The following is a 23,473-nucleotide window of genomic DNA, read 5'->3' as shown; positions in this document are numbered from 1 at the left end:
CTTCTTCTGTGTGCTTTTATTTCTCCTTTTCTTATCTGCTAACAACAATTATCTATTATCTCTTGATTTCTCTTTTCACTCCTTCCCATTCAATGCATACTCTTTCCATGTCTCCTTCATCTAATGATCTTACAAGATAGATAGATAAAAGCCCCTCTGGCTGGCTGGTTAGCCTTACATCCACTCATTTACCCATCTATACATCTATCCATTACCTACCTCAGGAATCCCCATCATTTTGGAAGGAAAGGGCTCACTTCCTGGCAACACCAACAGAAAAACAACTCCTCCAAAGAAAGAGCCACTATTATGTCCCAGCTTCTGTGACCAGGAACTAGTGAGTTTCTTCACTTCACATTTCTAGCTGCTACTACAGTAAAGGGAGCGAAGCGAAAGTTCATCAAGGCCATGGTCTGTCCAGCTGACTCACAGATATATTATTTTAGCACTTTGAGAATAACTGTTTACAGAGCATGGTTAGTTCATTATTAATATGGTGATGAAGGAAGCTGAAACAAATTGCTTAAGTGTTGCTTAGGGTTGGCCTAACCTATGAATTTATGTTTATTGACAGACGCTTATTGACAAATATTTATAGGCGAAACCAGAAGTTACCTACCCCCAAATTCCTCCTCTATAACTTCACCACTTGCAGATTTATGGAAAAAAGTAAGTAGAAAGTAATTTGGTAAGCAAATTGTTATTTCTAGTTTCAAATAGCCCTTTGGAGGGATATATTTATTAGTGATTCAAATATTAGTATCAATTAATTTAATGATATCCACACCTGGATATAATCAGCCTGGATTGAAGCTTTATCTATGAGAGAAGAAAGAAAGTCTACCATGTTTCGTTTGGATATACACTCAGGAGTGGAATTGCTGGGGTAGTTCTATTTTTAGTTTTTGAAGAAACCTCCATACTGTCTTCCACAGTGGCTGAACCAATTTACATATACATTTAAACAATCTTTTTTATTTATTTTTTGGCCGCGCCATGTGGTACGCAGAGATCTTAGTCCCCTGACCAGGGATCGAACCCGTGCCCCCTGCAATGGAAGCACAGAGTCTTAACCACTGGACCACCAGGGAACTCCCTACATTTATTTATATATCCAAAAGAAACAAACAAACAAAAAAATTTGAAAAGGTACATGCACCACAACATTCACAGCAGCATTATTTAAACTGCCAAGGTATGGAAGCAACCTAAGTGTCTGTCAACAGATGAATTGACAAAGAAGATGTGGCATATATATATAATGGAATACTACTCAGCCATAAAAAAGAGTGGAATTTTGCCATTTGCAGACACATGGATAGACTTTGAGGGCATTATGCTAAGTGAAATATGTCAGACAGAGAAAAACAAATACTGTATGATACCACTTATATGTGGAATCTAAAAAATACAACAAACAAGTGAATACCTCAAAAAAAGAAGCAGACTCACATATATAGAGAACAAACTAGTGGTTACCGGAGGAGGGGGAGGGGCAACATAGGGGTGAGGGAGTGGAAGGTACGAACTACTGGGTGTAAGAGAGGCTCAAGGATATATTGTACAACACAGGGAAGACAGCCAATATTTTGTAATAATTGTAAATGGAAAGTAACCTTTAAAAATTGTATAAAACTTTTTAAAAATTAAAAAAGTAGAAAGTTCCACCATGGGGGCCTTAACACCATTCCACTTACCTACCTACTGACTTCTTCTTTAAAGTCTAAATTCAAGAGCCACGTTCTCTTGGAAAATGTGTTTCTTCATGTCTCTAGTTTGGGTTCATTTTTTTGGGTCCACCAATAGCCCCCTGTGCAAGACACAGACTACAAGACAATATTAGCACTACACATATCTGATAAAGCATTTGTAACAAGAATACTTATAAAGCGATTTTACAACAATAACAAGGCAAACAACCCATTTGTTAATGGGCAAAAAATATGAAAAGGACATACATAAATAGCCAATAATTACATTAAAAGGTGCTAGAGAAACATTAGTTATCAAGGAAATGCAAATCAAGATACCATCAGAATATCTAAAATTAAAAGACTACAGATACCAAGCGATGGAGAGGATGTAGAGTGACCAGAACTCTTATTCATCGCTGGTGGGAATGTAGAACAGTACAACCATTTCAGAGAATGCTTGGGCAGTTTCTTATAAAGATAAACATATGTCTACCGTATGACACTGAAACTCCACTCCTAGGTGTTCATCGAAGAGAAATGAAAACATGCCTGCACAAAGACTTGTACCTAAATATTCATAGCAACTTTATTTATAGTAGCCCCAAACTATAAACAGCTCAAATGTCCATCAATATGTGAATGGATAGGGGATTCCCTGGTGGCGCAGTGGTTGAGAGTCCGCCTGCCGATGCAGGGGACACAGGTTCGTGCCCCGGTCCAGGAAGATCCCACATGCCGCGGAGCGGCTGGGCCCGTGAGCCATGGCCGCTGAGCCTGCGCGTCCAGAGCCTGTGCTCCGCAATGGGAGAGGCCACAACAGTGAGAGGCCCACGTAACGCAAAAAAAAAAAAAAAAAATGTGAATGGATAAACAAATTGTTGTACACCTAGACAAAGGATAAATAAAAAGAACTAACTGCTGATATAAGTAGCAGCAAGAATGAATCCCAAATTGTTATGCTGAGTGAAGGAAGCATGACACAAATGCGTGACACAAATACTGCATGATTCCATGCACATGAAACTCACAGTAAAGTTCAATTTAATCTCTGGTGACAAAATGCACATCAGTGGTTACCTTAGCCCAGGAATAGGAAGGGGCAAAAAGAGAAACTTTGAGGATGATGGAAATGCCTATATCTGGACAGTGGCGGCGGCATGCACATACCCTTTTGTCAAAATTCTTCAAACTGTACCTTTAAAATGTGTGCATTTTATTGTTTATAAATTATACTTAATCAAGTTGATTTAAAAATATATGAAAATTCTCCTGCATCCAACTCTTAATCTCCTATAATCTCCCTGTAATCTATATCTTCTCTCTCATATTTATTATAGGCACTGTCGGTTACCCTTGTAACCTTCAAACCTGTCCTATAGAAATTCTGAGGTCTCAAGCACTTCACTCCCTGTGGTCAGTGCTTTACCTTCACATGGTAACTATGGTTTGTCTTTTCTGACCTCAGCTTTAGTCAAGGAAATGCCCCAGAGGGTAACTGCTTTGCATCCTTCATGAGAAATTCTGAGTCATTCATTCCCCTCCATTTCAACTGTGTGTACATTTTTGGCATGATTTCTAAGGATTGTACTAACGAGACACGATATTCTTTCCGTCTTCCTGCCCGTGAGCGAAAGCAGTATGTAGACTAGAGATGTGTGCTCTCTCTCACCATATATCTTCGACATGATTTTCAGATCAATGGGGAAGCTGGTGAGGTTCTTTCCAACCCCCATCCTTCCCCAGTTTGCTTGGCCAACTTCATTTGTGGACAGAGCACATTCATCTTTCTCTTGACTTACGACGATCATGCTGACAGAAGGCCAATTTGATTCCTTGCAGAGCAGTTTTATTTCAACTGAAGAGAATGATCCTTATTTTCCAAAAATCTTTCTCTGGGTCACAGTGTGGCAGGGTTGACTCTTCTGCATTTGCCAAGCAGTAATTCCAATAGTTCAACCCCTCTTGCCTTTAGAGGTTTGGTTTTGCTAAATGAAAGATTCCTATCAGGGAACCTGTTAAGGAAAATGGCTGGACTTAGCAATCATTACAAATACTGGGGAGAGTTCAAGTTACTTTCTGAATAAAAACAGGAATAAAAGCAAAAACAAACCACAGAAGTAGACAAGGGAACAAACTCATCAGACTGTGATATTTCATAGGTGTACCTGCTATTCTGCCACCCCCCATTTCCAACTCAAGGCTCCTTTTAGGTGCAACTGTAGGCAGGAAACAAGTCAGGCTTTCTGTGACAATTTTAGACTTCTGAGAATATTTATTAAATGATTATGAAGATGTAACAACCCTCCCTCAGCCAGTGTTAATAATCTTCTACATGAAATATTCTGTTCAAGGTTTCTAACACCATCAGACAAGATAGTCCATGCATATAATTTCAGTTACTCTGTATTTTCCAGATTAATAAGACTACCTTTGAAACTGTTCTAGTTCAGCAGTGCTGTCCTTATCCTTTCTGAGGTTTTCAAAATCTTTCAGCATCAAAAAGATGACTTGTGAAAGTCTTTTGTAAACTCCAATGTTATAAATAGCATTTGATGATTTTTAGAATACGCATTAAAAACCTACTAGAAAGTAAAAGACATGAGCAGGTAGTTCATGGAAAAAGATACATAAGTGGCCTTTTAAATATATTAATAATGCTCAATTTCACTCATAATAAGAGAAATGCAAATTAAAATTATACTGAGATAGAATTTCTCAACTATCTGACAAAAAAGTCAAGACTTTGATGATATACTTTATGGCCAGACTATGGGGGAAAGAAGGACTTTCATATATTGCTGGTGGGAAAGCAAAATGATACAACCCGTATGGAGGGAAATTTGGCGTTTTCTAGCAAAATTACATATGCATTAACCCTTTGACCCATCAATCCCACTGCTAGAAATTTACCCTGAAAATATACCTTCTCAAACACACAAAAAAGTTATTCATTACAAGTTATTCATTATATTATTTGTAATAAAGTATTAGGAACAACCCACATGCCCATCCATAGGGCATTACAAATAAATCATGGTGCATCTGTACAACAGAATACTATGCAGCCGTCAAAAAGAATGAGGAAGCAGGTTTATTTCATTATTATAAATATAGAAAAAACACATACAAAAAGAATGAGGAAGATCTCTATGAACTAATATGGAATAATTTGAAGACTATATTGTCAAGTGATAAAAAGAAAAGTGCAAAAGAATGCTTATGGTATGCTCTTTTGTATAAGAAAGAGGAAATAAAAACATATATGTATATATTCCCTTATTTTTGCAAAAAGAAAGTCAAGAACAATAAATCTAAAACTCATGAATACAGCTGCCTGTAGGGGTGGATGAGTGGGGTATAGGGAATAAGGGTGCAATTTCCCTGATTAGAACTGTTTTACTAGTTTTTACTTTTAAGCTATGCATTTTTTACATATTCAAACATAAAATTCAATAAAAAGAAAGATAAGATAAAACCTTAACATTAAATACAGGAAGAAGTGAATGTTACTGTATACTACATACATAACATAGCCACACAGAAAAATGAATTAATTCAAATAACTTTTAAATATAATACTAAGATTGTATACCATTTATAGAATATATCTTAAGGTCAAAAGAATTATAAAGATATCTTTATAATTTTAAAGAATTATAAAGTATGAACTTTACTTAAGGTTCATAAATGATAGTATTATTGATTGTTGTGTTTCCAAAACTAAATTGTGTTTAATGTATAATAGTATAAACAAGTAAAAATATTGATGTCTGAAACCAAGGTTTTCACTGTGGGATAAGGAAAAGACATATACGGAATGGGAGAATTAAGGTTTGGGGCCATTTTTTGTTCGAATTAAGGAAGCATTATGAATTCATCATTTAATTTTTTTTTCTAGCTCTGTCTATAAAAAGGGCCAGAAGCAATGATACTCCAGTAGTAATGAGCATACCTCACACTCAGTTCTTTGTTTCCAAATAACATTTCCCACTCAAAGAAACCAGGGCTTCTTATGAACACGGCTGGCTCCTGGTCTGGGGCAGGGAAAGTAAAAGGTGATATGGAAACATCTTGTGCCAGACAGCAAGAAGTGCTCAAAGATGGATGCGGCTATGTCAAAAGGACAAAGAAGCATTGAATTAAAAGAAATAATGAGTCCATATTTGTTGGGCTGTATCCTACAGGTCTGCAAAGCCTGTACTTGCTTAGCATCAAGACCAAAGAAAGAGCCGGAGTCAGCAAAAGAGACATCAGTGGTTTAAAGGATGGGGGACCTTACATGTCTGAAGCAAGGTCCTGGAGTGACATCCCGCTATGTGCAGCAGAGGTGGGGCAGGACATGGCGGCAGTCTTTGCTCCCAGTGGCAGGGGGAGATTACCAGTTATAGGGGGAACTGACATCAGGTCAGCCCATCGGTTACCAGGGAAACCAGCAGAGGGGCACACCCCTCACTTTCCCTTTGATAAGCTATCATAGTGGAGATGCTCTAATCTAAAGTTAGAACAATCACTAGCTGGGGCCAGGAGCAAGTATGTAGGAAGGTCAGTCAGGTAAGTAGGGTATAGGTGAAGCAGGCACTGGTGGGGCAGGAGGTGTACAGAGAAGAAGAGTATAGCCACCTTGGGTGGCCTGACCATACAATAGTGATACTCGAGGAGAGGGAAGGACCCTCACTCTCCAATACCTCCAAGTGAAATGTCTACAATTCTGTCCCTGGAGAAGCACTGTGCTACCACCAGAAAAAGAGAATCCACACAGAGACCTTGGGAGTAATAAAACAGATTCAAAACAAGTGAGTTGGATCACAAACTTTAGGACCTTGGAACAGATTCTCTCAGAGAGCAGAGAGACGCAAAGGAGAACAGAGCTAGGTCAAAATGTCCCCCTTACGTAATGATAGGGTTAGGGCTCGGTCGAGCGAGAACTCTGGGAGGGGGCTGATGGCCTAATTTTGCTCACGTGGAGAACTCTGACTCTCCTTCTCACACAGGGCTCTCCAGGACGGGCGTCCTTATTCCATAAAGCCAAAGAGCTTCTTTAGCTCAGGAATTTGTGTAGTTAACAAAATGATTTATTGAGTGTAACTGAACCCACTCTGTCAGGAGAACTATTAATAGTTGTGGCATAAACTCACCATCCACACACTACAAAGGATGTACAGTGGGTTCCAATAAGTTTCCAGCCTTCCTCCTAAGGATGTGGTAAGAGAACGTTCTCAGGGCAGGTTTTGTCCAAATCCTTGTCTGTGTGTCCTTCATTGCCCTTGTCACCACAGACTCCCTATTAAAGCCTCTCAGTCTTCCCTCCAGCACTGGCTGAAATTATAGCCCTCACTGTATCCACTGATTGCAGGAGAAAACGTTAGTGTCCCTCCAACTTGCCTTGCAAGATGCTGCTTGCAGATTTGTGACAGTGGAGCTTTCTCTCTCTCACACCCATGTGCTCTGGTCCTGCTTCTCTCTGCAGAACTACACTCCCTCTACTCCAGTGATGGTATTGTAAGCGTTCCGTCAGCTGGAGGAGAATCTGAAAATCTTTTTGGCCAGAAGATCTCTCTGAAAATGGATCGCCCATCAAAAAGAAACAGGGCAGCCACGACACTTCTGATGAAGCTCCACTAACATCCCTCAGAGGCCATAGGTCAAGCGGTTACCCTTCTATCACTTCTTGCCCAAGGTCATCTCCCCAGGTGTTCTGCTTGCTCTGGAATGCTGTTATCCTAATTAGACCCAAAGCCCTACAACCGGGAGGTTAGGAAAGACAATTGGAGACATCCTGCAGTTTGCCTGGAGTGTCTACTCTCAGGCTCAGCTAAGTATTTTTCAGAAGCGCGCTGGAGCTGGCTCATATGCGCTCACAAGGGCAGCCTGTTAAATTTTCAGGAATTTCGCAAGTCAATTGTTGAACAATTGGTAGCTTGAAATTGGCCTGGTGGGAATATTTACACAAAGGAAATTGGAAAACACTAAAAATCACTGTCCTTCCTCTCAGCCCCAGCTGGTTAAATCTTTACCAGCACACTACTATTAGTAATAGTAACCTATGCAGTCTATATAGTAGATAAGCACACCGGTTTTAGAATCAGGTTGATTTGAACTAGAGTCCTAGCCTCACACTTATATTACTTAACTCTAGTTTCCCAAAGTAAAATTGAGATTAAAAAAAAAAATACTACGTCATGTAACACTGATTTCCCATTCTTCATGTTTCCACTTGGAAAACTTCCATTAGAGTCACACTCCTGGTTCTTCTCTGATCCCCAAGGGAGGAGGAGTGAATTACATAATGCGTGAATTTAGTAGAAGAAGCTCAGCATGTGTGACTGCCATTCTAGCAAATGGCACCAAACGTCATGGGCCAAGATAGTTGCTTGAGCATCTAAAGGTTCTGCACCAAATTCCAATGGTGGGGGCGGGGGGAGGTGTCCCCACACCACAGAGCAGTTCTTGGGCACCAGCTGGGTGGCCTACAATCCAGCTCAATTCTGACACTATCTACCAGAGAGAGCTTCAGATTCCACAGGTTAACGGCTCCATCCCACGGGACCGCCCTCCACATCCAATGCCAATAGCCAAGTCCAGATCCACACCAGTGCTTCGGACTGACTGGCTGTAAACCAGAGGTTCCCACAACCTCCTCCTTGGGCTCAATTAATCTGTTCACAGAACTCAGAGAAACATTTTACTTACTAGATAACCAGTTCATTATAAAAGGATATAGGGGACTTCCCTGGTGGTCCAGTGGTTAAGACTTCGCCTTCCAGTGCAGGGGGTATGGGTTCGATACCTGGTCGGGGACTTAATATCCCACATGCCTCAAGGCCAAAAAACCAAAACATAGGGGCTTCCCTGGTGGCGCAGTGGTTGAGAGTCCGCCTGCCAATGCAGGGGACACGGGTTCGTGCCCCGGTCCGGGAAGATCCCACATGCCGCGGAGCGGCTGGGCCCGTGAGCCATGGCCGCTGAGCCTGCGTGTCCGGAGCCTGTGCTCCGCAACGGGAGAGGCCACAACAGTGAGAGGCCCACGTACCGCAAAAAGACAAAACAAAACAAAAACATAAAAAAAAACCAACCCAGAAGCAATATTGTAACAAATTCAATAAAGACTTTAAACATGGTCTACATGAAAAAAATCTTAAAAAATAAAATAATATAAAATAAAAGGATAAAATAATATAAATAAAATAATATAAAATAAAAGGATGTATATTAGGACCAGCCTAATATAAGATATCAGGGCAAGGTATGGGGTAGGGGGATCAGCGCTTCCATGCTCTCTCCAAGCACGCTACTCTCCCAGCACCTCCACATATTCACCACCTGGAAGCTCTCTGAGCCTTGTCCTTTTGGGGTTTTATGGAGCCTTCATTACATAGGCACGACTGATTAAATCATTGGACATTGGTGATTGATTCCAACCTCCAGCCCCTCTCCCCTCTCCTGAGGTCAGGGAAGTGGGACTGGAAGTTCCAACCCTTGCCCCCCATCCATTGGTGCCTCTAAAAGTCACCTCATTAATGTAACAAAGGACTTTTTTTATTGCTCTCATCACTTAAGAAATTCCAAGGGCTTTAGGAGCTCTCTGCCAGAAGCAAGAACAAAGACCAAGTATATATTTCTTATTATAAATCACAATATCACAGCATCCCTATCATGTACACAGCACAGCCAATGAGAGGGAGGCAGGCAGCGAGATGGGCACGCCTCCTTCCTTTCAGGATGCTTCCTAAACATTACACATGACACGTGTATACATCCCATTGGCCAGAACTTAACCATATGGCCATCCCAACTGCAAAGGAAGCTGGGAATTTTTTTTTATTCCAGCCAGCCACAGGCACAGCTAAAAACCAGGATTTCTTGTAATATGGAAGAAATGAATAAGATATTGGGAGGAAATTAATCATCTCTGCCACACCATATAAACATTAGAGACAGAGCTTTGCTCACAGTAAGCAGTCACCGTAAGGGCTCGACGTTGAAAGGGGAGGTGCTAATTACAAACTTCTTCTAATTCCTTATTTTGCAAAAAGCTGGCACTGAATTGTTAAGAATCTGGACCTTTGCATCGTTCTTCCTATAAAATGAAGCCTTCCCTCGTATTCCTCTCCTTTTCCACTAGGACGTTTTCTAGGTGCCTTTCTTGACTCACCCCCTACCAGCCTCTACTGGATCCTTTACTGCAGGGAGGGTCGGCCATGTGCTATTTGTGAGAACTGGGGTTGGAAACCTCTTTATACCTCTGTTTCCAAGACGTAAATGGAGGTAATCATTTTATCTAACTTATAAAGTTGTTGTGAGGATTAAATGAGTTAAAACATGCAAAACACTTGAAACAGAGCCTGGTACATAGCAAGTACCATATACATTGTTTTATTATTATACCTAACTCTGGCCCATATCACACGGTACTGTAATTTTCTAAAGCAGGATTTTTGTCTTTTATCGAAAGAATGGTAACAAAATGATAGGTGTGGCCATCTTAATACTTTCTCCCAGGAGATTTTGAGGGTTATTCTTGTATAGGTCATCACCAATGTGACATAAATGCCTAAGCATGACTCAGAAAGTTCCTGGGATTACCTATGTCCACTTAAAATTCTGTAGCATTCTACTATGTCATTATATAAAGAAAATTCATTCCTTTATTCATTCAACAAACACTATGCTAGTATTAAAGATATGCTGAGGAACAAGACATTCTCCTTCCTTAAGAACCTCACAGTTTACATTATCTATCTATCCATCTATCTATCGCTCTCTCTCTCTCTATCATCCCTCTATCTAGCAATCATGTAACAGTGAGAAAAGGTCCATTTTATAGAAACCTTCCTGTTGCAAATGACTGCAACCCAACTCAGACTAGTTTAAAGGACAGGGAGCATTTATTGGCTCATTCATTCATTTATTCAACAATAAATTGCTGAACTATCTAGAAGTAAATTTTTCAAACATTTCAAAGCTGGGTCTGCACGTTTAGAACTCTCTCTCTCTCTCTCTCTCTCTCTCTCTCTCCCACCCATAGCTCCACTTTTCTCTGACAGGCTCTTTTCACATGGGCCAAAGGCAGCCCCCAGCTTTGTCTGCTAGCTTAGCAACCTCAGCTGAAATAGGGAGCCTCTTTCTCAACAGCTCTGGCAAAAGTGCTGAGGCTGTTCCTCAGCGGTCCGGGTGAGTCATGTGTCCATCCCTGAGCCACTCGTGTGCCTCCGAACTGGGACTTCAAGCTCAAGCACCCACTCCCTGGTGGAGGTGGAGGTGGGATCAGTCCCACCCAAGCCTTATGGATGAAGAGTGGGAGGAGTGACTTCCTTAATGAAGAGTGGGGTGCTAATACCAAAAGAAGGGAGGCTGGACACTGGGAAGGCAAAAGCAGAAGGTGCCTTGAAAGAAAGCCTCAGGGAAGAGTTGATACATGAAATCGGGTTTGAAGGGCCTTTGGAATTCAGCTGACAGATCAGGGATTTCAAAGAAAAGGGAAGACTGTATACAGACCTAAGCATGTGAGACTGTGTGGCTTATTTAGAGGAAATGAGTAGGGTTAGGATATGACTTGAGGAGAAAACAGTATGGCAGGGAAGATGGGCAAGCGTGAAGCCAGCATGAAGATCTCTGTGTGCCCAAACGAAGATAATTCGGGCACGCGTGTCTTCACACTTGAGGAGATTTTTCCATGCTATTTCATTGACCTTAAAGAAATGAATCTAACACAAAAGAAAACTGAAGACCGAAATGATCATTTCTCTTTGTATATCCATTGCCTGGCACATATGGGCCCAGTAAATGTTTATAGATCTGAAATGAAACGTCTTCTGAGCTAAATAAGATCATTTCTCTCCACCATACCCACATAGCGTAGTGCTGGTACATTTTAAGTGCTCAATAAGCATTAGCTGTTATGTCTTCATGGTCATTAAGTCAATTTTTGATGATATATACTTAGCTTTCATCATTCCTCAGGCTTTAGCTAATTTACTGTTACTTAATTCTCAGAAAACTTGACATTAGAGTTGGAGATGCATTTAACTCAGAAACATTATTTTGCAGACTTGTACCTAAATCAGCAACAACGACAACAAAAACGTAATACTGCTGTCCGGTGACTTAGAAAGTAAGAAATATAAGTCAACTTTTGTATTTGAAAACTGTAAGATAAAAGGGACCCACAAACACCACATAGAGAGTGGGTCTGCAAGACTGGTAAGGATTATTTTTCATTTGAGTAAAACAAGGTCAGTTCACCCTTTGATGAGTTTCTCAATTAATCTCATTTCTTTGCTGGCTAGTCTTCCCACTTTCCCAGAGCCCCTAGGAATCTATAAAATAACAGATGATCATGCCAACCACTCCTCTTGGGGTTATTATTATTATATATGTATAATAACCACAAGGTTATGAAACTAGATGTCAACAAGAATCAATTAAAACATTGAAAGTAATGGTGTAGAGGAATTGGAATTCCATCCCTAGCCAGAATCCCCATCTGCCTGTGGCTTCCTCGTCGTGTGCACTGGTTAGGGGGGCAGAGAATTCTCTGGGCATATTTCCCACAGAGGCCTCTATGGGATATTCTTGGTCCCCCTCTCGCCTGCCCCAGAATCTCAGTTTTGGGTTTGTCTCTCTCAGTCATTTTGAAACCTTATGTTCACACTTGATAGCCTTAATGGAGGGAGAGAGGAGAAACCATTCATCGCTAATTTGATAAATATCTATCAAGAACCTACAACATGTCAGGAACATTCTAGAAACTGGGGTTACAGAATCTCTGCCCTCATGGAGTTTTTATTCTCATGAAGGGAGACACATACTAAGCAAATAAATACATAATGTGAGATGGTAATAATATCCAATATATAGGCAGAGAAGGAGGGACAGGAGAGCAGGAAATGGGTGATCAGGGAAGGCATCCCTTTGAAGATGAAATTAGAACAAAGACCTGAAGGATATAAGGGAACAGCCATGCTGATCGTTGAGGGAAGACTGTTCCAGAAACTGGAACAGCAAGTACAGATGTCTTGAGGAGGAATGTATCTGGTGTGATAGAGGAAGGCCAGAAACCCAGTGTATCCAGGGCAGAAAGAAAAAAAGGGACAGTAACAGGAGATTACATCAAAAGGGAACAGACACTGCAAGGTCCCTGTCGGCACCTGGGAATCTCCACAATTTTTTTTCTTTGTAGTCACCTTATGTGTCTCCTCTGTGTGCTGTCATTTCCTGCTTCTCTTACCTTTACTCAGCAGACATTGTCCTTTCTCTTTCTCAGGAATATTTGTCCTTTTTACTGCCCAGAATCCCACGCCTCCTCTTCTAAAGCAGCAAGGTGATTTTTTTTTGGAAAGAGCATCTCTCCCATTGCTTCTGTCAATCAAAGTGCTCCCCACGGCTGTCTCAGCTCAACCAATCACACTGTCTTTCCCTGGAATTAGTCTTCACCAAGATGAAATTGAGGCTTAACCAACTTGATTAGGGTTCCCCAAAGTGACTGTCCAGTAGCTTCTGGTCCCTGGTTCCCCAAAGCTGCCCTGGTGTCTGTCCTTTCTGGAACTTGACTATCTAGCTCTTCTTTCAATTCCATAATCTAACCAAGACTTTCCAGTAAATTTATTTTTAACTTAACAAAGCACCCCTAACTTATCATCAACCACCCTGGCTCTTCTTCCTGTCATGACTCATATCATATGGTCCCCATTAATGCTAAGTTGTGGACTTGTGGGAACTTGTCCTTTCATAGCTAAAATAATTTGTCATTATAACACTAAATTCTCAGTCTGAAGAAAATGTTAGCATTTTCCAACTGATTTATCAGGATAGTTGTTTTTTTAAGCAAAACCATTGTTTGCTATGATTTGACACATTAAGAAGAAAAAGTTACCACCACTACAATAAAAAAAAATAAATTCTTAAAGAGAAGGAAGGGATTAGAACATCACAATGAAACACACAAACTCTGGAATCACACAGCTTGAGTCTGCGGCTCAGCTCTGCCATCTGCAGCTATTCAATCTTAGGTTTGGTTCCCCTAGAAGCAAACCCTGAGACAGGGACTCTAGTGCAAATATATGTCTCGGAAGTGACCCCAGGAAACACCAGTAGGGGAAGAGAGAGGGAAGGGGAGGCAGCCAATAGAAGGTTCTTTATCAATACAGGTAACTATGGGCCACCGGGTACAATCCTACGATGAGTCTCTGAGAGCCAGCATAGAAAATGCCCCTCAGTTCTCTCCCACCCAAGGAGCCGGGGAGCTGGGGTATTTAGACACCAACTCCATCAGTCATTGGTTAAAGGGTGTTGGGGGGCGGAGGTTTGTTGGGATCAGAATGGACATATTCCCCAGCACTTCTGGCCTCCTCCAGCGGCCAGGGAAACAGATGCAGACCCTGGCAGTGGAGAGCCAGCCAGTGCCCACTGAAATGGTGACACGGGAGGGAGTACTGACCGCTCCACTACACTACTTAGCTCTGTAAGCATCAGGTTCCCCATGTGTAAAAGAGCATACTAATAATAGCATCTCACAGGGTGGGTGTGAAGATTCAATGAGATGATGTGTGTGTAATTGCGTGGCACATGAGCACACAGAGAGTTTGTACATGTTGAACATCATGAAGGAGACAAAGAGGGAAACACATGGAAAGCCCAGGAGGAATGAGTAGGCAGAAATGGGAGGTGGTGAACGGGAAAACAAAAGAAAAACTTTTACGAGTTAAGACATACAGAACAGACTTTGTGAAAGAAGCAATCTTCTCAGCACATTCCAACAGCAAACAGGCTTTTCTGCAAAGAACTTTCAAGAGATTTGCTTCTTGAGAGTCAGGAAGAAAGTTTGAACAGCAAAACCCGCCATTCCCTGAAGGTTGGTAAATACAGCAGCTGGAAAGAGGAAAAAAGGGAAAGGATCTGTTTTTCTGAAACTATGCTTCTACCTTACTCTCTTTATCCATGAGGACGGTAATTAGTTCTTTCAATATGACAAGCACACAAGTTTCTGCCTTTTTTAAGAAGGAAAGAAAATTAGTTTATAAAGGCATTTCTTTCTTCCCAGCAAGTCCTGTAGCTCCACGTCCATAGGTGAGGGGAGGGTTGGGTAGGGGGAGAAGAGAAACAGTAGACAATTCCCCATTTGTGCCTCGGGAGGTACAAAGTGCTGGAGAGAAAACAAAGGGCCTTCAGCTGTGTGGAGGTGGGTTTGTTATTTTCTTTGGGTGTGGGAGAGAAGGCTAAGGAGACTTTTGAGTTGAGACCTGAAGGAAATCAATCAGCCATGCAAATGCCTGGAGAAGAGTATTAAATGGCAAGTACAAAGGCCCTGAGGCAGGAAAGTGCCTAGTGTGTTTGAAGCACACAAAGGAAGCCTCTGTGGCTGGAATGGATAGAACCTGGACACAGCTGAAGATGCCTTCCCAGAGGCTGAGGTGGGCCTGAGGGAAGGAAAGGGCAGGGAGGGAAGTGGGGGAGGGGAGGGAAGTGGGGGAGGGGAGGACAGTGAGCAAGACGAGTGACATGATCACACTCACATTTTAGCAGGATCCCCCTGGCTGCTGATTTGAGAACAGGCTGTCCAGAAGCAAGGGTGGACACAGGAAGCCCAGGGAGGGAGGTGTCCTGGTCTGAAAGCAGGTTGGAAAAGAATTTCCAGGCACAAGGCAGAATGTAAAGAAGATGGAATTTATTAGAGGGAAGGGTCACTGCTAGAACAGCGGTCCGACTTCCTAGTAGTCTGGGAGAGTCCAGCCTGAACATGTGCTATTGATCAGTTTTTATAGCCAGAAAACAAAGAAATGGTCCGAGGTGAAAATTTCGTTTACTGATTGGTCGAGGCACATATACCTTCCTTCTATAGGGTGGGAGTGGGACAGGCCAGATGCCTTTCCTTATTTGGGACAGGTCCCGTTGCCCAGGTGGGCATCGCCCAGGTGGGCTCAGGAATTTCGTAACCATCGCAACATGGCGGGGAAGGCGAGTAAGAGTCCGGTGGGGGGTGTAACACTGACACTTTTTCAGGTGGGGTCATCCTTTGTCCTTGGTTGTAATAATCCAGGTAGTGATGATGTGGCTTGGACCAGGGTGGTCACGGTGGTGGTAAGAGCTATTCATATTCTGGATCTACTGTGAACAGAGGGTCAACAGAATTTGCAGATGAATTGGATGTGGGGTATGAGAGAGTAGAGAGGAATCATGGAAGTCTCAGCTTATTCAGTAAAACAACCTGTACTACGTGCCAGACACTGTCCTGGATGCTGCAAATGCAACAAAAAAATTTTCTGCCTTCATGAAGGGTTTTCTCTAGTGGGGGAAACTGACCATAAAAAATACAAATATTCAGTATGTTAGGTATGCTGTATGCTGGTGAAGTGCTAACAAAACCAAAACAAGGATACGGAATGTCAGGAGTAGGGATTGCAATTATAAAAGAGGGTTTCAGGAAGTCCTTGCTGAGAAGATAAGATCACAATAAAGACCTGAAAGAGTGAACCGTGTGGTTATCCTGGGGAACAGCAGAGGGAACAAGTGCAAAGGCCCTGAGGGTTTAAGCACACTGATTTTGTGATGCCAATTAGACACCAAAGTGGAGCTGTCAAGTAGGTAGCTGGATGCCTATTATGGAGAAGACTTTCTCAGTGGTTCTCTTGGCTTTGGGCTCACCCTCTTCCAGGTAAGGTGACCAACTGTCCTGGTTTCCCTGGGACTGAAGGGTTTTCTAGGACACAGAACTTTCAGTGCTAAAAGCAGGACAGTCCTGGGTACAAACACCCTAATTTTCTCACCCTAATTCCAGGTCATCCTGCATCTTTCTGTCAGAGGGATGCTTCTAAAATATAATCCTAAAAAGTAGATCCTAAAAATCCTTCAGTTTTTCCTTCTGGCATGAAGGATCAAAGTTAAAGTTCTGTAGAACTCAGCACAAAAGTCCCTCCCACCCTGGTCTCAGCGTCTCTTCTGCCCCTCCTGCACCAGCAACCCATTATCTACCAGCTGCCCTCACAGCCAACACATCTTTCTCAACAACCATCCAGCACTATGGCATCATTGCTTCCTGAATAAGTTGAGATATTTTAAATCGCCCACCAATGGCTTTCATACATCTCTTCTCTTTGCCCATCCCATCCCCGTCTCCACTTCTCTGTGTCGCTAAAATACGTCTCTTGCTTAAGTCTCATTTCAAGGGCTACCTCCTGGAAGCCTTGCGGGTTGATATAGATATTGTATCTGCACGTCCATGGGGCTCACTGTATCCTGCTAAGGGCTGAATCCAGGTGTGGTGGGTCCCAAATCTTATATAATTTGAGGATACTCTTTAAGAAAAATAATACAAAATTTCAAATACAGATTTAGGTATAAGAGTGAATATTTACTTATAAGGGACACATACAAATGAGGAGTCCTGAGGCATTGCAGTAAATTGCCCTCTGATCCCACTCTTTCCACCCCGTGTGGAAATTGGAGGTTCCCTTGTCTATCTCCCTCCCTAGACTGTGAGACCCCTGGGGGCAGATAACTTACCTGCTATGTCTTTGCATCCCAAGTGCCTGGTATGTGAAAGCAGCTCAATGGATGTTTGTTGACTGCCAAAATGAACGGTCAGGTTGGTGGTGACAAAGAACACTGGTCTGTGAGTCAGATCCTGGTTTTAGTGACACCTGCCAATGACCAGTTGTATCACCTGAAGATAAGGAACAAGGAACTTAACCTCCCAGATATTAAAAGCCATTAGGTGACCTACCTGTGTGAAATGGCTAGGTAGACTGGCCTGGTCAGAAGAGGCGCTTAATAAATACTTGTTTCTCCTCTTTTCCTACCCTTGGGTTCTGTTTCCCTTCCATCAGTCCCAGGCCCCCAGGGCTGGGATACAAGCCAGGAAATGGGACCCACTCTCTGTGAGTACATGAACTTGTTTAGCTCCGCTGTCTTACCTTTCAGAACGACAATCAGTGTTGCAGCTGAAATATTTTCCCTGCTGCTCATGAGTTAAGATTATTTAATTGATCCTTTAACCCTCCTATTTGTCTGCAGGTCAGCAGGAACATCCATAATGTGCCGCTGTGCACTTGAGCTCAGTCCAGGGTCTGTAAACAAGGATGGGAGAGTGCTGTTTCTGCTATTTAAGCCAATCAATGTTATTGTTTTAAAGGAACCAATTTCCTTCCTTGTAAACCCAGGTATATAATAAATAAATAATTCAGCATCCCTGAAATATTTATTATAGGCAGGTAGCATTCTGCTCTCTGAGAAAAGCAACTTGTCTAAGAACTGGATGCTGTTGGGTACCAGCGGCTCCAGTGATCATAGACCCTGTCTGTTGCTTCCCATCATTTGTCTACTGCTCAAAGCAACCTTGGGAGTTAGGAAGAGTGTCTCCATTTTAAAGATGAAGAAACACAAGAGTTATTAAATAAGTGTACAGAGCCAGTAAGTCCAGGAGACAGTATGTAACTGGTCTCTTTCGGGCACACCTCTACTCTCTGTGCGGGGCAAGAATTACATTCCACTTTATAAATGTCAGCTCTTATAAAGGACAACAATCCCCGGGATTTCTTTCCAGATGAGCCATTCTGCTTCTCTGTACTGCCTGGATAGAACCAAGAATTTACTATACCGTGCATCACATCTCATTCCCTGTCGCCGGGTCAGTAGCCGGCACCCCAAACCAGTCTGTGGTCTCTAAGGCTGAGTCGTGTGTTTGGACTAATGAAGATCTTCAGATGACAGCCCTGTGCATTTCTTTTCAAAATCTCTGCTTTTGAGATGACCTAGCCCACCTTGGTGTTTGCTAAATGTTACTCAGGTGGCTGGTACAGTCAGTCACTGCTTTTTCTTGGATGGAAATCACCTGTTGTTGATGATGGTGATGGTTAACCATTAAGCTATGATTAACCCAGTACTTACTACATGCCAATGACTGTGCTGACAACTTTGCAAAATGTCATTTAATTCTTAGAAGAACCCTTTGAGGTGGATGTTAATGTCTTCATTTTTTTTTTTTTTTTTTTTTTTGCAGTACGCGGGCCTCTGACTGCTGTGGCCTCTCCCATTGCGGAGCACAGGCTCCGGACACGCAGGCTCAGCGGCCATGGCTCACGGGCCCAGCCGCTCTGCGGCATGTGGGATCCTCCCGGACCAGGACACGAACTCGTGTCCCCTTCATCAGCAGGCGGGCTCTCAACCACTGCGCCACCAGGGAAGCCCCAATGTCTTCATTTTTTAACTGAGATGCCTGAGGCCTAAGTAGTTGCAGAAAATAACGAGTTCTAAACCACACAGGTAAGAAGTAACCAACACAACCAGGATTCAAACTGGGGTCTCACCAATCATACAATGGATGCACTGAGCCACTATGACACCTCCAGTGGGAGAAGAGTCGGTATTCGCCATTAACTAACGTAAGCCCTAGTCATATTTAGGAGATATCTTTATTTCTAGGCAAAGGGTATCCATTCACCTACCCACCCATCCACTCATCCATCCATCCATCCATCCCTCCATACATTTCCTCACACAGACTATTCCCTTTGACTGGAATGTTGCTCTGATCTCCCCGTAACTGTGGAGCTAACCCCCTTCTCAACCCTTAAGTCTCATTTTTAAGTTCCACCTCCTCCTGGAAGTTTTCCTAGCCTGACATTGTGTCCCATCTCTGTGCCCTCATGGAGCTCTATTTATTCTACTCAGGGGTGGATCCCGATTTTGCGGGGCCTGAACTACAAGGTACAGTCAAGGAGAATGACTTCCAGGGTAGAAACTCAAATTAAACAGGGCAACTAGACCTTAACTTCATTTCCTCTTTGAGTTTGGGGTTTTCTGGATACTCAGTGTAGCATAATCATAGCCCTTTAAAACTTAATGTTTAATCCAAGTGTTGGTGTTTTATTTTTCTACAGTATCGAACCATTTCAGCTCTAAATAGACCAAGGTTCAAAGGATTTAACACTATAATTGTTCTGATTCAGCTTTAAGTTGCAGAGCCTTAGATTCAGCATCCCCACAGTTGTAGCCAATAGAAAAGTGAGAGCAAACAGTGTTGACCTAACCTGAGGCCCTAAATGCCAACACCTGTCATGATCATTTCAGTGGTTAGCTTAATTTGCAACGTGTTTATCAGATCTATTTCTGCTTATACAGACCTTGTTAAAATCAGATCACAATAAATATTATATTGTGTTAATAACCCATACTGAAACTTAGAGATGTTTGCTTCTTACATACAATTAACAGGAACTCAGCGAATTAGTTACTATCCATATTTTACCTGTATGGAAACTGAATCTGAGAGGTGTGATCTCCTTGAGGTCACACAAGCTAGTAATAAGTAGAGCAAACCGAGTTATGCTTACAATGAAAATGTCCTTTGTCCATACTGACTCTCCCAAGAACCAAATCATAAAACTAGACTTCATGGCTTCAGCAATCCTATTAAAGATTTACACTCCTGCATGCAAAGTAGTCTCACTAGAGAATGATAGATTGACATGGGCGATCCAAAGTAGTCAATATTTCTGCAAGTGGTAATTCCAAAGAGCCTATATTGGAGCTATCGAAGTATTACTCCCTTTCATTTACTTTGCTTTATTGTAATTATGGAATTCCCCCTCTGCTGCGACTGGTGAGTAGACGATGCCCTGAAATCTTATGTCGATCTAGATGGGATCATCTCTTTTGGTAATACTTCAGCTCAAACCTTCTCCCGAGAATGTTTGCTTATAATTCCCTAGACATTTCCAGAGCTAACGTGAGACTCTTGGTCCTCAGAGGAATTTAAAGCAAAGCTATAAGTTGGTCATCAGAAGTCCCTTTGTGAGTTCCTGATGCTGTCTGGGGCACCAGGGCACAGGATCAGGCTTCCTCCTAATTCTGCTTCTCTGCTAATCAAGTGAAACAACCCCATGTCATACTCGTTTCTACTCTTCTGTGGCACAAGCTGTTTATCATCAGAATAAGCAGACTTGAAATTATAGGTGGAGCCCATGGTCCCCTCTCTCCCTTCCACCCTAGGCCACACTTCTTGGGAGTTAAAGGGTAATAATGGGATTACATTTACAGTAACAAATCATATTTTTCTACATCTCTCCCACTCCCCTGTCCCACCTTGTTTCCCCCAATTAGTTCTGGAAAGCCTGGGGCGTGGCCTCATGGACTCACCAGTACAGGATCCTGGGCATCTTTCTACCAGCCACCATTTCAGCCCCATTGTTGAAGTCTCTGCTCAGGTCGAACTAGTGTGGTACTCCCTCTGGTGCCCAGTAGAGGGCCCTGTTTCCCACCACACCACTGCCTGCCTTTGCTCCTGAGGCACTGGGGTCCAGGAGAGCTGTCTGCAGGCCCCTCCCTGTGGCGACCACAGCTGCCGCCATCCTTCACACTCTCTGCACTGGCCCTTCAAGTCTCACCATGATGCCGCGACTGCTTTGCTAGAAGGAGGAAGCGCTCTTTCTGTGCCTTTTGGACCCTCCCCAGGGCAGGGCCCAAAGCAGGGCCAACTTGTGTTGCAGACACTCAGAGACGTATGAGAGCAGCTCTTGGGTTTCTACGGTGGCTTCTCCTCTCACTGGGAGGTGGCCTGCCCTGTACTCAAACCACTCCTGCCTCAGGCCGCAGGGACATTGTTCTTGGGCTGAATTTGGGTGCCTGCACCTCTGTCCTTAGCATCAGTTCTTCCCCAGGAGGATCTAATGGCCCTTCAAGCAAAGAGGATCCTGCTGGGGCTTCCCTGGTGGCGCAGTGGTTGAGAGTCCGCCTGCCGATGCAGGGGACACGGGTTCGTGCCCCGGTCCGAGAGGATCCCACATGCCGCGGAGAAACTAAGCCACTGAGCCATGGCCGCTGAGCCTGCGCGTCCGGAGCCTGTGCTCCGCAGCCGGAGAGGTCTCAACAGTGAGAGGCCCGCGTACCGCAAAAAAAAAACCAGGATCCTGCTGGGTCCACCCACCAGTCTTTTCCCGGTACAGGTGAATCCAAGTAGCAAAAAGAGATGTGCTCAAAACACCTGCTTCCAGCCCTGGGGTTACCAGCACTCAACTCCAAAACATACAAGAACTTGTTGGGGTACTGAGTTGGTTGAATTCCACAAAGCCAAGTCCAGCAGATTCTTCCCACTTGACACTGAAATTTTCAGGTATGAGAGGTCACTGCTGCACCCTTATCCCCACTCTAAGCACACCATGGACTGGGTGGAAAGTCCACGCCAGCCACAAACTCATGCCAGGGACAGCAGTTCTGTGTCACCTCCACTGATCTTGCAGGCCTGAAATCAGCCAGGACATCTGTTAGCTCCTGCTTGAGGTGCCCCCTTCTTAGCAGTTGCTAAGGTACTTTAGAGCAGGAATGCAGAAAAATGCAGCAATTGTGAGAATCTTTGCAATTCTGGAATCCCTGCAATACGCCTGCGTTGTGATGGTACTTACATAAACCTCATGATTTCTTCTCTGGGAATTTTGCTTTTCTGAAAGACTGTTTGCAACTGGCCCCTTTGACAGCAACAAATACTGTGGGCTCTGATAGGACAAACTTCCTCCTGGAAACAGTTGCAGAAATAGGATAAATGAGGCCAAAACAAATACACATGGTAGCCCCCCAAAACATACCAACTCCAATGTTCGTATCTCCCTGACCCTCGAGTTTCAACTCCAGCTCATACGGGGAGTGCCTGCTGACAAAAATGTCAGTGCAGTTGCTATCTGTTAGCCTCACCCTTGGCTCCTCTCTCACCTGGAAAAATAATAACCTGACAAACACGGAATACCCTCAACACATATTCAATGCTCTATTCATGTTGTCGCGCTTATAGGACAAATGGGGAGCATATAACCACGATGTTGACAGTGAGCGATGATTACTACCTGAGCAAGCACTGTTCTTAGCACAGTCTGGCTTAGTCTGGGTAGAGTGAGGGAAAATTCAAGGGCGCAGAGCAAACGGCAGAAGCCTCGAGGGGTGCCCTAGACTCTTGTACACAGTTCTAGCGACCATCGATTTCCTAATATGAGCCAGGTGCTATGAAGTGCTTACCCAGGTCCCCTCTTAATCTGCACAGCAGGTACCCTGCAGTGTGAATTATCATCCCTACTTATAGCCCAGGAAACTGGGGCTCTTTGGTGACTGGCCATGGCTTTGCCAATGGCAAAGAAAAAGATCCTTGAGATTCTGACCGAGTCCTTAAATCATGACTGCATTACTCAAAACTCAGCTGCAAGAGACAGAAACTCAACTCAAACTAGCTTACGGGGGTGCTGGGGGGAGGAATTTATAGATGATCCAACTTCAGGCATGGCTAGATCCAGGGACTAACATATGTCACATGGACTAACTCCGTCTCTTTTTATTGATCTTTTCTATTTCCACTTGCCACTGCTTCATTTTGTTTATGTGAACTTTCTTCTCCTGCAGAGTTTCCTCCATAAAACCAGGAAGATGACCATAAATGGTTCCAGCCAACATTACCATTTATCTCACAATTCCAGAGGAAGAGAGAGACTTCTCTTTCAGAATCCATGTGTAATCTCTCAAAGAAGAGGCTGGCTCTGTTCAGGTCACGTCCTGCTTATCCTTAAACCAATCACCATGGTGGAGAGGTTAAGTCCCATGATTGACAGCCAACCAAGCCCACATGGAGAGGGAAGTTTGGTGGCCCATTGAAAGGAAGGTTGCTGTACAGACAACCCATGTGTTAATAGAACTACTAGGGACTTTAGTTAGATGTAATCCCTTATGAACTTGGATCTGCTGGTTTTCATGGTGTAATTTCCTTTTGTTTTACATGCTCTCCATTATCTGTGGTATACTCATGGAAA

At 43.1% G+C, this 23,473-nt stretch overlaps 1 long non-coding RNA gene across 1 annotated transcript; it reads right to left on the bottom strand.

Moving 5' to 3' along the window:
• Nucleotides 1-1,236: 1,236 nt before the first annotated feature.
• Nucleotides 1,237-18,531, bottom strand: LOC111187904 (uncharacterized). The gene is made up of 3 exons (XR_004024461.2): nucleotides 17,603-18,531; nucleotides 17,193-17,352; nucleotides 1,237-3,706 (listed from the first exon to the last, which is right to left on the bottom strand). It is a non-coding gene; the product is annotated as an uncharacterized LOC111187904 (long non-coding RNA).
• Nucleotides 18,532-23,473: the final 4,942 nt, after the last annotated feature.

This window comes from Delphinapterus leucas, chromosome 11, assembly GCF_059928025.1.
Source record: "Delphinapterus leucas isolate spDelLeu-1000000601 "Yukka" chromosome 11, BTC_Dleu_Yukka2, whole genome shotgun sequence".
Taxonomy (NCBI): domain Eukaryota; kingdom Metazoa; phylum Chordata; class Mammalia; order Artiodactyla; family Monodontidae; genus Delphinapterus; species Delphinapterus leucas.
Note: the sequence above shows the minus strand (reverse complement) of the source record. Positions and strands in the feature narration are given on the sequence as shown.